We start from the raw sequence: 14,086 nt of genomic DNA on the forward strand, positions 1-14,086 counted from the left end.
GCGGCATCCTTGCTGCGGTGTCGAGCCCCAAGTGGATCGTTTTTGACTGGCGCTCTTGCACTGCTGTGGCCGTTCCAGGCGAGGCAAAGCCATGCTCAGGTTGCCAGCAGAAGAAGACAGTTTCGTCCAGATATGGCCCGAGGCAAACCGTAGTTGCATTAGCCCACGAGGCGGCGCCGAAATGCTGCCCACATGAGCGAAGCGGCTTCGCACGAGTTGGACCAGGCGACGACGGAAAGTTACCGCAAGAGTGGATCCGGGAGGAACTGCGCGTCAATTGGCACACCCAGGAAGGCCATTCTGGAAAGGCGTCATCGGGACACAGTTGGCTGGAACTGAGCGGCCCGTAGCACGTCGCCAAGGTAACCACTGCCTGTAACAACAACGGTGTAAGTGCGGCATCCTTGCTGCGGTGTCGAACCCCGGCACCGCAGCAAGCATATAGCAAGCAGCAAGCGTAGCATATAGCCGGCATATATAGTAAGCAGCAAGCATATGGCCGGCATATATATAAACGAACCATTGACCCACCGAATATTTTCAAAATAAATGGTACGTATGAACTAAAAGACGAAAAAAATAATTTTCTACATTTATTGCAAACTATATGGACGTTTTTTATATGTTTAGTTACGACTCCTTGTCGGGAAAGATTAACCAGCCTAATTGTGTTCATGAATCCTTAGTTTGAAATACCCTTCAATGCGGGGGCTATCCACTTACTCCTATATATATATATATATATATATATATATATATATATATATATATATAGCATTCAATGGGTTTTTTTGCTGAGGATCATTGAGTACTAGAACTCAGTTTCATCCCCTGTTTGTCCGCCAAGTGATTTACTCTGGAAGTTGAGCACTATCTCGGTTCATTTCAAGATTGTTTGTTGCTTACAATATTTTTTTCATTTAGTGGATGCTTTAAATTTTCTGTTTGGGTGCATTTTAGTTCTTCTGTCATTTGCGTTATTACTTTGTATTGGGGTGCCTGCTGCGAGGGCTTACTAATAGGCATCACCCGCGAGTCAGGGATTAAGACCAGTAGCAAGGTTCGGCGTTGTGTTCGAACATGACGTGAAGTAGCACACGGCTGCTGGCTCCTAATTGGAAGTAGGACCAAAATATGGTTGTATATTTCGGAAATGTTCGGGCGAGGCGATGAATTTTTAGAAAGGCTTTTCGTTGATGATTAAACTTGGGCTTGCACATACGATATCGAGTTGAAGTTCTAGAGCGAAGGGTGGGAAAACGAAGATGACACGCGGCCTAAAAATGCGCCGACGAACAAAACTAAATCAAAGTTATGTTGATCGTGTTGTCTGAATTGCTATTGAATTATGCAGCACCAATTTATTCATAAAGGTTGAGTTGACAGCGCAACTCTCTGTGTGGACGTCTTGAAGCGTCTAAAGAATTGAGCACGCCACGTCTAATTAAATTTGTCAAGGAAGAGCATTGCATTCGGCACCACGCATATTGGCCCAAATAGGCACTCTGCATTGACGTTGCATGAGTTTTGGCACGCAATTCCCATCACTATACTGCATTACCCTCCCTACCAGCGTGACATAGCCCCCTTTGACTTTTCTGCTCCGCAAAAGCGAACTCGTGTTCCAAAGGCAGCATTTCAGCGATGTGATGTCACTCCAAAATTACACCACTGCCAAAGCTGATTATACATGCACGCGTAATAACAAAAATTATTCTGTCTCCTCGCTTTTTTCTAAACTACAGGAACCAAGTATCGTTTTGACACTCTGGTATTCGTACTAATGATTGTATTACCGATTATTCATGTTATCCTTCTTTTTCTGCAGTGTTAAGTGAGCAAATGAATAAAGCAAATACAGCTTTCTTTACGCGAAAGTAAAAACAGAGCCAGCCAACATTATTTAAAGGAGCTTTCTTCAAACGAAAGTAACAACAGGGCCTCCCAGCTTTCTTTAAACCTTCTTTTTTAAAATTGACTTCCTTCAAAGGAAAGTAAGAACGGAGCCTACCAACTTTCTTTAAAGTGTCTTTAAGCAAACCTTATTAAAACCTAAGTAAAAACAGAGCCTACCAATTTTCTGGCAACACGTGTTAATAGAAAGCAAAATTACATAGGATGTTAATAAAGTTGATAGAAAGCTGGAAAGAATTCTAAAGAAAGTGAGGAGGTATTTTTGTATGGGTCGCTGATCAGTTTGCCTTAAGCGATAGACAGCATGATGGTCACTTGGCTCGCTGCTGCTGGCGCGCTTCCTCATGCCAGCGTTTCGACAGCGAGTGTCCGCGTTCATCGAGGGGGATGTGATCATGTTTCCCTGAGTGCGCCGACACCATGCATGTTGATTTAGTTAGCGAATGTTTTCAAGTTTTCTACTGCAGATGAAACTTCTATCCTTACTTTGTACAGCTGTATAATAATTTGCTATCGCAATCGATCTTCGCCTTTACGGTAAAACTGTGAGTTTTTGCTTTAGTGAATTTTTGCTTTAGCGTTGGCGACCCCTGGGTTGCGCTCGTGCTCGTGCTCGGCACACGCTCGTGCCACTGCTCCCGCGTTCTTCGTCGTCGTCGTCTGCTTCCACAGCTGGCTGCGTTGCCGCTCATCATTCCAGCGTAGAATTTCACTTCTTTTCTGTCGTCGTAACTGGGAGGCCGCGTTTACGGAGTATGAGCCATTGCTTAAGGGGGTATGATCCATTCATTGTCTCACATAACTGACAGATTTAATTTTGAAGCAATTTTATTTCCAAGAATCGCAAGCGGCAATGGCGTGCGAATGCTGCTAACCTAGCCGCCGAGCAAGCTCGAGACATCGAACGCGAGCGACAACGGCGGCCTGCGGGCATACCTTCAGTGACGTCGTTCTCTCCGTCACAGCCGAAAGTGTGTGTAACCTTATAATTGAGAAATACATTAATGAACCCTCGAGATTAACACAGTGATAAGCACCGGGGCCGCAATTTTCAGCTTCGCTGGTGAACCATCTTCGCGGAGTGGAAGGACTGACAATTTTTTTTTCTGAATACTCTTTGAATTCAGGCGTTACTACGTAGTGCATCGCTCACTCCAACCTTCAACCCCTTTTACTTCTTCCCTCGTTTTACCCTTTTACTACGAGAGCAGTTATAGGCTCAAATATAGGTCCCACTACCAAGTGTTTTCATCCGTGCGCATAGAGGTCTTCTTGTTTATGACGCACTCTATACTCGCTTTTTAGACATTTTTTATAGCACATGGGATGTTTTCCTTCGTGTTTCTGGTTAATGTAGCATCGTTTCTCGGCTGTCATCGACGACACTTGGTGCCGCTAACGCCTTGTGTTCGCAATACGGTATGCGGACACATTAACGTGACACCATGTTTAAGCAACACATCGTAAAGAGTTTGCCAAGCTCAGTCTGAGCCACCGCTGCTCCGACCTGGGCCGGCCTCGTTGCTGTGCGGCAGGCTCGACCTCTACTTAAGGGCCGCCTTTTTTTAGAGCTACAGATGTTCATTGTTAGGAAAAGCGCGAAGGGACAAATACGTCTGAACACAGGACGCCTCTCATCTTTGGCCCTGTGCGCTTTTCCTGGAAATAAACGCAAGTTAACTTTCACAGTTCACCATTTTGTTCGCCGATATTGCAGACTCTATTGTCTTGCAACACTCCACTGCTGCATTATCACTTTAACTAATGGTCCAATGAATCTCACGTAGAGTTACGTTATGCACGACTTTTGTATTTTAAGTTTGTGAGTTATTAAGGTCCGCTCTCAGTCTTTTATGCAGGAAATCGTTGCTGTCAGTTTGTGATTATATCCTCCCTGCGTATAACTATCAGTAATCTATATTTCGCTGGTGTGTAACGTGTAATATGAAATCAAACAGTTTTTCGTTTTGTGTAATACAACACCCATTCTGCTGTGGTTGACACAACATGTGTGAAATGTTTGAGGAGGCGGACTGATCATGACTAGCGCAGTTTTTTAGCCTTTAAGGAAATAAATCAAACTTCCAAGTTAGAACAGTCTTCTATTTTAGCTAATTTCTACACCCTCTTCAACCATGGCATGCAACGTTAATAAAGATAAACTACCTTTGAAAGATCTCTCATCCAATAGCAAAATGTTAAAATCGTTCTGTCCAGGAGATATTATCAAGAATAATAATGCTTAGCAATTTTGTATTCGGTTTATTACAAAAGTGGAAATCGCCAAGCCAAACGTGGGTTTGAGAGGTATTTTACGGCCGCTGAGAACATCAGCAAAAGCACAGTCAAGCAAAAAACATAAGCACAGTTATGTAAAACCGGGCAAAATCACAACATTTGTTGCAGTCAACGGCAGAAAGCTGTTTATTTTATATTAGCAACCAAATATTTAAAAACGTCAGCACCGGCATAATATGAAAAATTGTTGTTCTGAAAACTTTGAGAATATGCTTCGTGTTGTCTGTACATATTAGGGCAAGAAAAAAAAAAGCGGTAAAAATGCTCACGTGTGTGGGGCTGTCGCATTGCTCTATAAGCAAGACAACAGTTATTCCACATATTTAGTTCACACAGCTGTTTGCAAGAGAAACAAATACGACGCTACGCACTCCAACATGAGAATACATTATTGTCATGGCTCTTTTGTAAGCGAAGCACGAATCCTTTTAGCGTACTTTGTATAAGCAGATCTGCGCTACTGCGCCAAGAATTTCTACAAAAATAAAAGCGGCACACAGAAATCGTCGCATAGTCTATGCTCATAGTGTGACGTCATATTCCGTAAGTCTTGCGTATATATACACCGGGACCTGATGAAGCACAATAGACATGCAATGGACAAAGTTTGCCATTTGTCGCTATTCGTATTAAATAGGCGTCATAGCAATCTCATAATAAAAATGTGTGAGCATAAGAAGTGTCGTAAGCGTGTTGGGACACTTGATAAATATGCAAGACAAACCGTGTTCCAACAAATGGTGACGTCATTGCGATTAACATTTCACATATGTGGCTGCACATCTTATTGCCAACGCCAAAATGCATTATGCCGGAGGTGCGTATGCAGCCGGACTTTTTTGTCGCGATTCTAAATGGACAAGGTACTGCCGCCATGAAGTTGCCTTGCACATATATGAACATGTATTGACACTAGATTGTCTGAACATATATTTAAAATATGTTCAGACAACCTGGTGTTTATATATATATATATATATATATATATATATATATAATATGTTGCAAAATTTAATGTATGCCTTTTGTAATGGAAGGGCGGCGCATACCCAGTGCCAAATACCAATCGCCCCAGTTGGCCTGACTCAGGTTGACAAACACCGCGTGCCACATACCCTAGTGACCCAATTTGTTGTAATGAATTGTTTCGAGCCCGGTTCCCTCCGCAAAGCAGCCCGATCCTACACCCATTAGACAACGGACTGCTCAGCGACCCAAGTTGGCGGAAAATTTACCGATATCTTATAGGAACATGATAGTCCACAAGCCACCAGGTAACTTTCCATTCTCTCTATAAGGCTTCTCTATAGGCTTCTCTATAAGGCTTCTTGCTGTCTTCCCGTCAAATCCCCAAGCATCCATATGGTTACGTCGTCCGTAGGAGGTGTCGGATCCACTCCACCTTTCCGAGGACGTTCGAAAGGGGACTCAATGCCTGGTTGAAGAGCAGAGAGAAAATTACCAAGCCTTATGGCGTTCCCTTGGCCGACGCCTTCATTTGTAATGCGTCTTGAAATATTTTACGCTCTTTCCGGGCATACCTAACCGTTTTCCCTCCTACCTGCACCACTGTGTAGCCCATGGTCGAATGGGTAGCACACCGGAATGATGTGCCAAGGTAACAGGGTTAAAAACTAACCGTCGGACCAACTTGAGTCGCTGAGTATTTGTAAATGTGTAATATGGGCCACTCTTCAACGAAACTCTTTAACGCTAACATGAATCACTGCAAATCCGTGGCTGAGTAGGTACCGCTGTTCGAAGAAACTACTTGACGTGGATGTGGAGCGGGGTATGTGCCACGCGGTCTGTGCTGGTCTTCAATCAACCACTTTGATTCCAACTTGGCTCATCTGGTATGCAACATTTGGCATGCCGCTCTTCAATGAAAGTCTGTCGCGCCAACTTGGGCTAATAGGTATGTGCCACTGGAAATGCGCCGCTCTACATTGACAATAAGTATCCCATAAATTTACCGGGTGCTGAGCAGAATCGAACCCAATGCACAGTGGTTCCTCAAGGACAGCAACCTGGCGCTTTATCAGGCTGTTCCAAAAACGCATCCGGGTGCGCCGCTTTTTAATGACTTTTTCACGCCAACCCTTGAGCGAGGTGCGCCCTCAATGCACTGGGTGTTTGCCGCTCTTCAATCCCTCTCTCGCCTATTTGCATCACTTGTCACCGAGTGTGCGGCAAGTGAGGGTCGCGCGTGTGGTCACGCATGGACTTCTCGGCAGTGTCACTAGACGGCGCACGCGTATCCAGAACAAAGCGTGAGAGAGGAGCCTGGTTACGGAATGACGCCTGATATAATGACGATAATGATAATGACGCCTGATGATAAGGCACATCACATATGTTTGGGATATCCGTTTGAACAAGATGTTAACTACGCGGGTGCTCTTGCAAGTACGTATAATATCAAGTCGTGATTAACTACAGCTTTTTCTGCACGAAAAATATTTTTACATTGAATACATGCCTATTTTATTAAGCAAATAGAGAGCATGCTCGGCATTATAGGCCAATATCAATGAGCAAAAATTCCCCAGTGTAACTGCTGCCCATATCACCCAACTTATCGGGAAATGGATATGTATTTTTCGTAATGAAAGGCAGAGATTCGAGTGTTTGAAAAAGATTTGAGTAAAATCAGACTTCTTACGGTAAATTAGCGAATATTTATTTTTGATAATATCGCAGAAGGTGTAGCTGAACAACAAGATTTGTTAGGATGTAAAGGTTTTATTCCGTGGTGCTGCCGGGATAAAAAATCACACTCTCGCACTCTTGCAGCAGGCTGCTCCTCAGCCCCCTGCAAAAAACGGTCAAATAAGTGTGATCCATAAATTCAAACGTATTACGAAAGAAGAGTGATAATAGAGATTGGCAAAAAAGTAAATATTGGCATTTTGTATGCCATAAGTAGACAATATAGGTCTTTTGAATATGAAATCCCTGAACGTGTAGCTTTTGCTTCGAAAGAGGCACGATATTTAAGTTGAAAACGGCATACGACGCATCTCTGAGTGTTTTGTCGTGCGCAAAAAAATAAAGGTATGTGAAATGACTCTAAACATTTGTAAAAGCTTTCTAATTAAATTACACTGACAGCACCAAAACAATAGCTTTACTAAAATGTCATCCACATTAACGAAAAACATTTTACGTTTTACCTGCTACCCGCCGAGGTGGCTCAGTCAGCTAAGGTGTTGTGCTCCTGAGGAGGAGATCGCGTGATCGAATCCCGGCCGCGGCAGCCGCATTTCGATGGAGGGTAAATGCAAAAAACGCCCGTGTGCTTGCGTTGTAATGCACGCGAAAGACCTCCAGGTAGCCCTCCACTATGGTGTGCCGCAAAATCAGAACTGGTAATGGCACGTAAAACTCCAGAAAGAAAGAAGAAGACGTTTTACCTGCTGTCCCAGGTCAGCCAACGTAGTTTGACAATTACACATGCTATGCTGGCACTGATTCAACTTTATGGCATCAGTATATAGTTATGCTTTCCGGTCTCAGATAAGAAAGGCGGCTGTCAAGTGAACTGAGAGCACGTCCTCCTGATGTGTTGCAGCAGTGATCCCGTGTATATGTTGCAAGCCACGTCTCCGACCATATAAATGCATCCTCGCAATAAAGTTATTCGATTTGTGCACCGGCAATAAAAATAATTTTAATTTATTCGAAAAGTTACTGAAGATTGTACATTGCAAGAGTGAAAATTATTGATCCCATGAAAAATTTTAGCACGCACTGTCAGCAAAATATACCAAGTGTAACTTTATAATTTTATGATAACAATGCAACCATTTTCTGCCGAATGACATGCACTCGGAGTCGCAATCTATCAACGTGGGCTCTGCATAAAAAACTTCTATGACCTATCCTTCCTCTTGTTCCGTCTGTCTTGGGCAAGCTTGTTTAGCTTAACCCGCCGTGGTTGCTTAGTGGTTGTAGTGTTTGGCTGCACAGCACGAGGTCGTGGTATCAAATCCCGGCCACGGCGGCCGAATTTCAAAGGGGGCGAAATGCAAAAAACGCCCCTGTATTAGGTTTAAGTTCATGTTGAAGAACCCCAGCCGGTCGAAATTCTTCCGGAGTCCCCCACTACGGCGTGCCTCATAATCAGATGGTGGTTTTGGCAGGTAACACCCCGTAATGTTTTTATTTGTTTAGCTACTGCCCAACAATCTTCTTTTGGTTTCGAAAGCAGTTCATGCGACGACTATACAACTAAGAACAAAGGTTTCTTCAACAGCACCTCAGGGAATCTATACAAAATATTGGTGCCACTTGCAGCTTAGTGGTGTTCGCGGTGACCACTCAACAATGAGTGGTCACTTCGCATGACCGAGGTGTAGCACGAAATTATAACGAGATGCAACAGGAAACATTGTCAACCAGGCATTGCTGTCGGTGTCAAGATCTTTTTTGCCAGTTCAGCAAATGAGCACTAAGAAGACGCATGTTCGGCAGTCAGCAGCTAACAGATCTGAAAAAGGCGAAGTTGCCACGAAGGGAACCACCACCGAAATGCCACTCCAGGCAATAATTTAATTCGTTTTTGCAACACCTAACACTTCTTCCAGTGATCGCGTGATTCGTTGAACTTTCTGCGCCTCTTGAATGAAGTTTGCTTATTGCTGCAGCCTCGGTTGTTTTCTACGTAACCACAATGTTGTCAAGGCAGCCGAGACGCACAGTGCAATGAAGCGAGCACCTATGTAGTGACGGGGAATGAAACCTGTGTGCTGATAATTCGTCAATGGAGAAATTTTAGTTACATACGGTGATGGTGCTTATGTAACGAAACTTTTAAAGTGATAGCTTTCCTTGCCTCATACGAGGGGTTTCCTGGTCCTTCATTGTCTCACCGCACATGTAAACTCCTATTGCATGGCAGGCGTGAAAATGAAGAAGGAATGTAGAGAGAGCGCCGCGGAGGCGTATAGAAAGGTGATATAAGGACAGTGTATAGAATGAGGCTTTTAACTGCTTTCGAAATGCACCCAGATACAAGGGTAAAATATTTGTCCAGAAACCACAGTTGGTTATCGTCAGTCTAAGGTAATAAGAGAACGCTTCTAGAAATTTATTCGCTATATTTGCTATTCGCATTATTTTATGTTTGATTTAAACGCTATTCGATATGTTCTTGACGTTTTAGGCATATTTAGTGTAGTAATGATATTCAGGTAGCGTTTGTTGTCTCATTGCGTACTGCCATAGAGAACAAAGCCGCTAGTCAGTGCACCTGCTGTGGTAGTATAGAAAGGATGCTCCAACTCGGCACCTAAACTTTAGTACGCTCCGAAGCCCTCGCGCGATAGCACGTTCAACTCATAGGCGTAATATTTGGCGATTCATGACAAGGAGGAGGAGGAAACTTTATTTAAGGCCAGCACTAAGGCCGAGTCAAGAAGAGTGCTTGCTCCGCTAAGGCCCGCTGATGATCCGCCTAGTCCGAGCGGAGCCAAGCACCCCAGGAAGGAGGGGGAGAGTAAGAAGAATAAGGAGAGTTAATGGCAGTCTTACATGAGTACAGGATGTGTTCTGTATCTGCCCTTATCTCCGGACAGTTGGGGCAGTGAGCTGTGCTACGCCATCCGAAGTTGCATAGCATGAGTGGGGTGAAAAGAGTGTCAGTCTGAACTTTGCGAATTACATGTGCTTGTTCCGTGTGTACTGAAGGGTGAGGCTCGGGTGAAATAGTGTGGTTTTCCCTGATGTTCTGGTAGTGTTCAGCTATTTGCTTTTTGTACGTGCCGAAGAATCCCCGCTAAATAGTTGTGGGAAAGCGCGCGCCTTTTGTTAAGGTGGTTAAGTTCGCTCAATAAGCACAAATACCTCCCCCCCCTCCCCTCCACCACACAAACACACACGAACAGGCGAAAGAACCAATGAAAGCTATTCGCTTTAAAATAAACACGCATGCCCTTAAGGAAGCTCTGCAAATACGTTATCTGCAAAGGAATAATCTATGTGCACGTTCCGGTACTACAGCAAGCAACTGCTGGAAACTTTTTTGGGTGCCTTTTGACAAGTAAATGATGAAGCTGCCTGCAGAAGTGGCTTTTCTCAATGCCCACCACTACTGTTTAATGGAAATAGCCTTATTGTTTCAACATGCTAGAAAGCTGATAGTGGTGGCATGTGAAGGTGTAGATGAGATCGGTGTGCGCTGTGGCTGGCGTTTTCTCCGCTTCTAAATATTTTCTGTTTTTTCACTGATGCTATCTAAATATGGCCTTCTTAAATGGGTAATTAAATGGGTAAGCTGTGCGCGTTGCCTAGTTGGTTCTGCTACAATTTTAAAGACGATAGTCTTTCTTGGGGAACTTAAACGCTGAAAATTTGGTCTGTCTGTCTGTCACCCGATTCAGCCCTCCGGCCAAAGTTGGACCACTTGCTTACCGCCCACACTACTTAAACTGGTACGGCTGTTCGTACTTATGAACGTTATCGATCACAAAGTAAATATTACGCATATCTGAGGCGCAACATCACTAGGTAAGTATTAGGAGGTGTGTTCCTTTAATAGAAAATACATAGATACGTAACTCTAAAGAACCTAGTTTCTTAAGCTGCGCTGAAAATGCCATGCTATGCGCGCCGACGAACGACGTTCCCCGACTGCGCGCCGACGAGCGCCCTCTGCCATGGAGGAGGGAAACCCTCTGCACAAGCTCATGTTTCCCGATGTATTGCCAGATGGCGTCCATGTCTAACGCAGCGCCTCCTCAATTTTATCAATGCCAGCCAGATGCGGCCTATTCAACATAAAGGAAGCGCTGTCTGAGGCAGGGCAAAACATAAATGGCCGCTTGATGAAATAATGCGGTAAAATGAAATCTGTTCAAATAAACCTTCATGCCAGGACGGAAATGGTACGAGAACAGCATCACGGGTGGCCGCGGATCAAACCAGCACTCATGTAGTACGGCCGGCAGAAGACTATCGTCTTTCGACAACATTTGCAGCGAAGCACGCAGATACGCGGCAAATTTTTTCTCTCTTTCTCTCGCCCGTATTTTCTCGTTCTCTCTGCCGAGCATTGCGCGCTCCGCGCGCATGCTCTCTTTCCCTCTCCCTAACTTCCCATGTTAGGGCAACATAAGCACGGCCCGGAGAGGAGGAGAAGCACACGCCTTGCGAGGTGGTTGCTAGGCAACGCGCGGTGACGTCATCGCCACGCGCAGTTTCTTGCTTGCACTACGCGGCCTAACCAAGAGCTTAAAGAGCTCTGCTGTTAAAACCAAAAATTACTTACAACAAGGCTTTGGGCTGGGTGGTTTTGTAGGCGTTGGTCGAGGAGTTGTCCTAAATGGAGTAGGATTGTAATTATTCCCGTCTCTTTTCACTCTTCTATGACCGAGTACAGCAGCAGCAGCAAGGGATGAGTTCGGTCCTTGCATCGTGACTATAATAGTGAGAAGTGTGAGAAAAATGACAAAAATGGTAGACGTGAACAACTTCATCGTTCTTGAATGCCGAATAAGCATAAATGTTCCGGCTAGCAACCACAGGGGCCTTTATACGGTTGCGAATAGAAAGGGAATAAAGAAAACATTAAGGCATACTTTCTTTGTTTTTTTCTCCCGCTCTTCTCCCTTTCAATAACTGCCCCTTTATATTCATATTGGGCAATGAAATACGATGGCTTCTGTTTCTTTACGCGAGTAGGACAATCCATTCGTTCAAGAATTACATAATGACTTGTATCAGGGACTGCCCTATAGGATAAAAGAGACAAGCGCACTCACGTTAAAGAAAAAAAGAAATGAAAAAAAAAAAAACCTGGGCAGCTTGCACTATGGTGGTGCAAGCAGGAGTAAACAGCGGAGCTGGTGATCGACCTAGCTTGTTCCAGGTTTTACTAGACTTGGCTAAGTTTTGCTAAGAAATGCTCAGTGCTGTTAGGCACGGTATTCCAAATCGGCTCGCCGCCGACTCGCAGATCCTCACTTGGCCACGCGGCGCGCTTCAAGATGAGCGGCTTCTTCGGGTGTCCGTATCTTCTTTAGTAGTGCCATCTCAAGACTACATATACTCGCCACAGAGTCAACGAGAGTTCTGCCGCCATCTCGGCGGCTCGGAGCTTTGTGTCGCCGGTGACGTCACGGCCAAGCTGCGCCTCCACACTTGCGGGGGCATGGCTGGTCAAAACCTGCCGAGCCGCCGCCAGAGGCGCCTGCTGCCGTCACGGACACCGCGCGCGTTCTGCGCGAACGCGGGAAAACGGGGGAACGCGAACGGCGTCGTCAGCAGCTCTGCGCGTTGCCTCGTTGGTGCTGCTACAATTTCGTTCTCTCTCTCATTTTCTATTTCTCTCTCCCGAGCATAGCGTGCGCCGTGCGCATGCTCTCCTTCCCTCTCCTTAACGTCCCATGTCAAGGCAACATGTGCACGGCACGGAGAGGAGGCGAAGGACACGCCGGTCCGCGCGGTGGTTGCTAGGCAACGCGCTGTGATCTCATCGTTCAGCGATGTTTTTTTTTTTTTCGACCGAGGTGCATGATTTTACGGATAGCTCAAACAGCTTCGCTGTTAAAAAAACAACTGACGCAGCTTCAAAGTCCGCTATATTATAATGTCATAACACAGGAGACCCTAACTCACTGCTTTATCCAGTTGGTGAAGCTTGCTTCTCTTCGGATTCGTGAATGTGGAATGATAAAAATAACATTATTGTTCAAAGCAACCTACCTTATGCTAGGGTTATTCAATGCCAACAGATGCAACCTCGGCTCTCAGTCTCTTGTGATTTTAAGAAATTTGAATCCTTTCTGCCCATAAATCTGCAAAATAACTTCTCCAAAAGTATTTCAGCAATTTTGTTTTCAGCAGCACGAGCACAATATAAAATTTGTCGTAAGGCACGAAAGTATGAGTGTTAAAATTAATTTGCAAACAAGCGCCCTCTCCCGTTATGAGGGCATCAGCTCTTATACCGACAGCATTTAAAAAATCAAAACCTGACTTCCTTAGTTAGTTTGTCCGCCCAGACCGTTACGGTGATGAAGACCATCCCCAACTACGACGTTATTAGCATTGACGCCACCTTGTATTCCCCAGCTTCACCACCGCAATCCAAGCACCTATGAACCCTTTACTATAGTCAAGCATTCTGCGCCAAACGGAGTTAATAAGCGCGTGCCTCCGCTGTGTAACGTAACAGGCAATCACGAAATAAGACCTGCAAAGTGTATAAATACAAAGAAGAAAGAACATCAGGAAAAGATGGAAGTATCAAGTGATCTGCTAGTGGTTAAAGCAGAATGTCGCTGTCGGCAACGTTCCGACTTGTCTGCCAGTTTTGATAATCTCAAAAATAAGTATTGACGACACTCTTGACCACCTATAATGTCGAAAGCAAGTGCAGAGATTGGACCTAGTATCCTATAGGTGCTGTACACGAGATCGCGGAATCGAATTCCGGCCGTGGCGGCCGCATTTCGATGGAGGCGAAATGCAAGAATACCCCTGTGCTTGCGTTCTAGTGCACGTTAAAGAACCCCCAGGTGGTCAAAATTAATCCGGAGCCCTCCACTACGGCATGCCCCATAATCAAAACTGGGTTTGGCACTTAAAACCCCAGAAAGAAGAAGAACAAGATGCTATAGGTGATTCTTTCATGAACCTTACAAGCCCACTTTTACTTTGGACCTGCGAATTTTGTGTGTGGCTCAAAGGAATATTAATGTACTACGTTTGTTTGTTTATTATTTCAATAAAATCATACGTACGAAAAATAAATCAAGGGAATAGCTGCGTGAACCACTTGACAAAACCCTGAGCTGTGTGCATGGCGACACGGGCACAATCAGCATTTGATTAAAAAAAAAGAACGAATTGTGACGTATGCAGCTTAAGT

At 44.7% G+C, this 14,086-nt stretch overlaps 1 long non-coding RNA gene across 1 annotated transcript; it reads right to left on the minus strand.

Annotated features, from left to right (window-relative positions):
- Positions 1-6,870: 6,870 nt before the first annotated feature.
- LOC125945294 (uncharacterized) lies at positions 6,871-11,699 on the minus strand. The gene is made up of 2 exons (XR_007466791.1): positions 11,483-11,699; positions 6,871-7,027 (listed from the first exon to the last, which is right to left on the minus strand). It is a non-coding gene; the product is annotated as an uncharacterized LOC125945294 (long non-coding RNA).
- Between the last annotated feature and the right edge of the window lie 2,387 nt (positions 11,700-14,086).

This window comes from Dermacentor silvarum, chromosome 5 (assembly GCF_013339745.2).
Source record: "Dermacentor silvarum isolate Dsil-2018 chromosome 5, BIME_Dsil_1.4, whole genome shotgun sequence".
NCBI lineage: Eukaryota > Metazoa > Arthropoda > Arachnida > Ixodida > Ixodidae > Dermacentor > Dermacentor silvarum.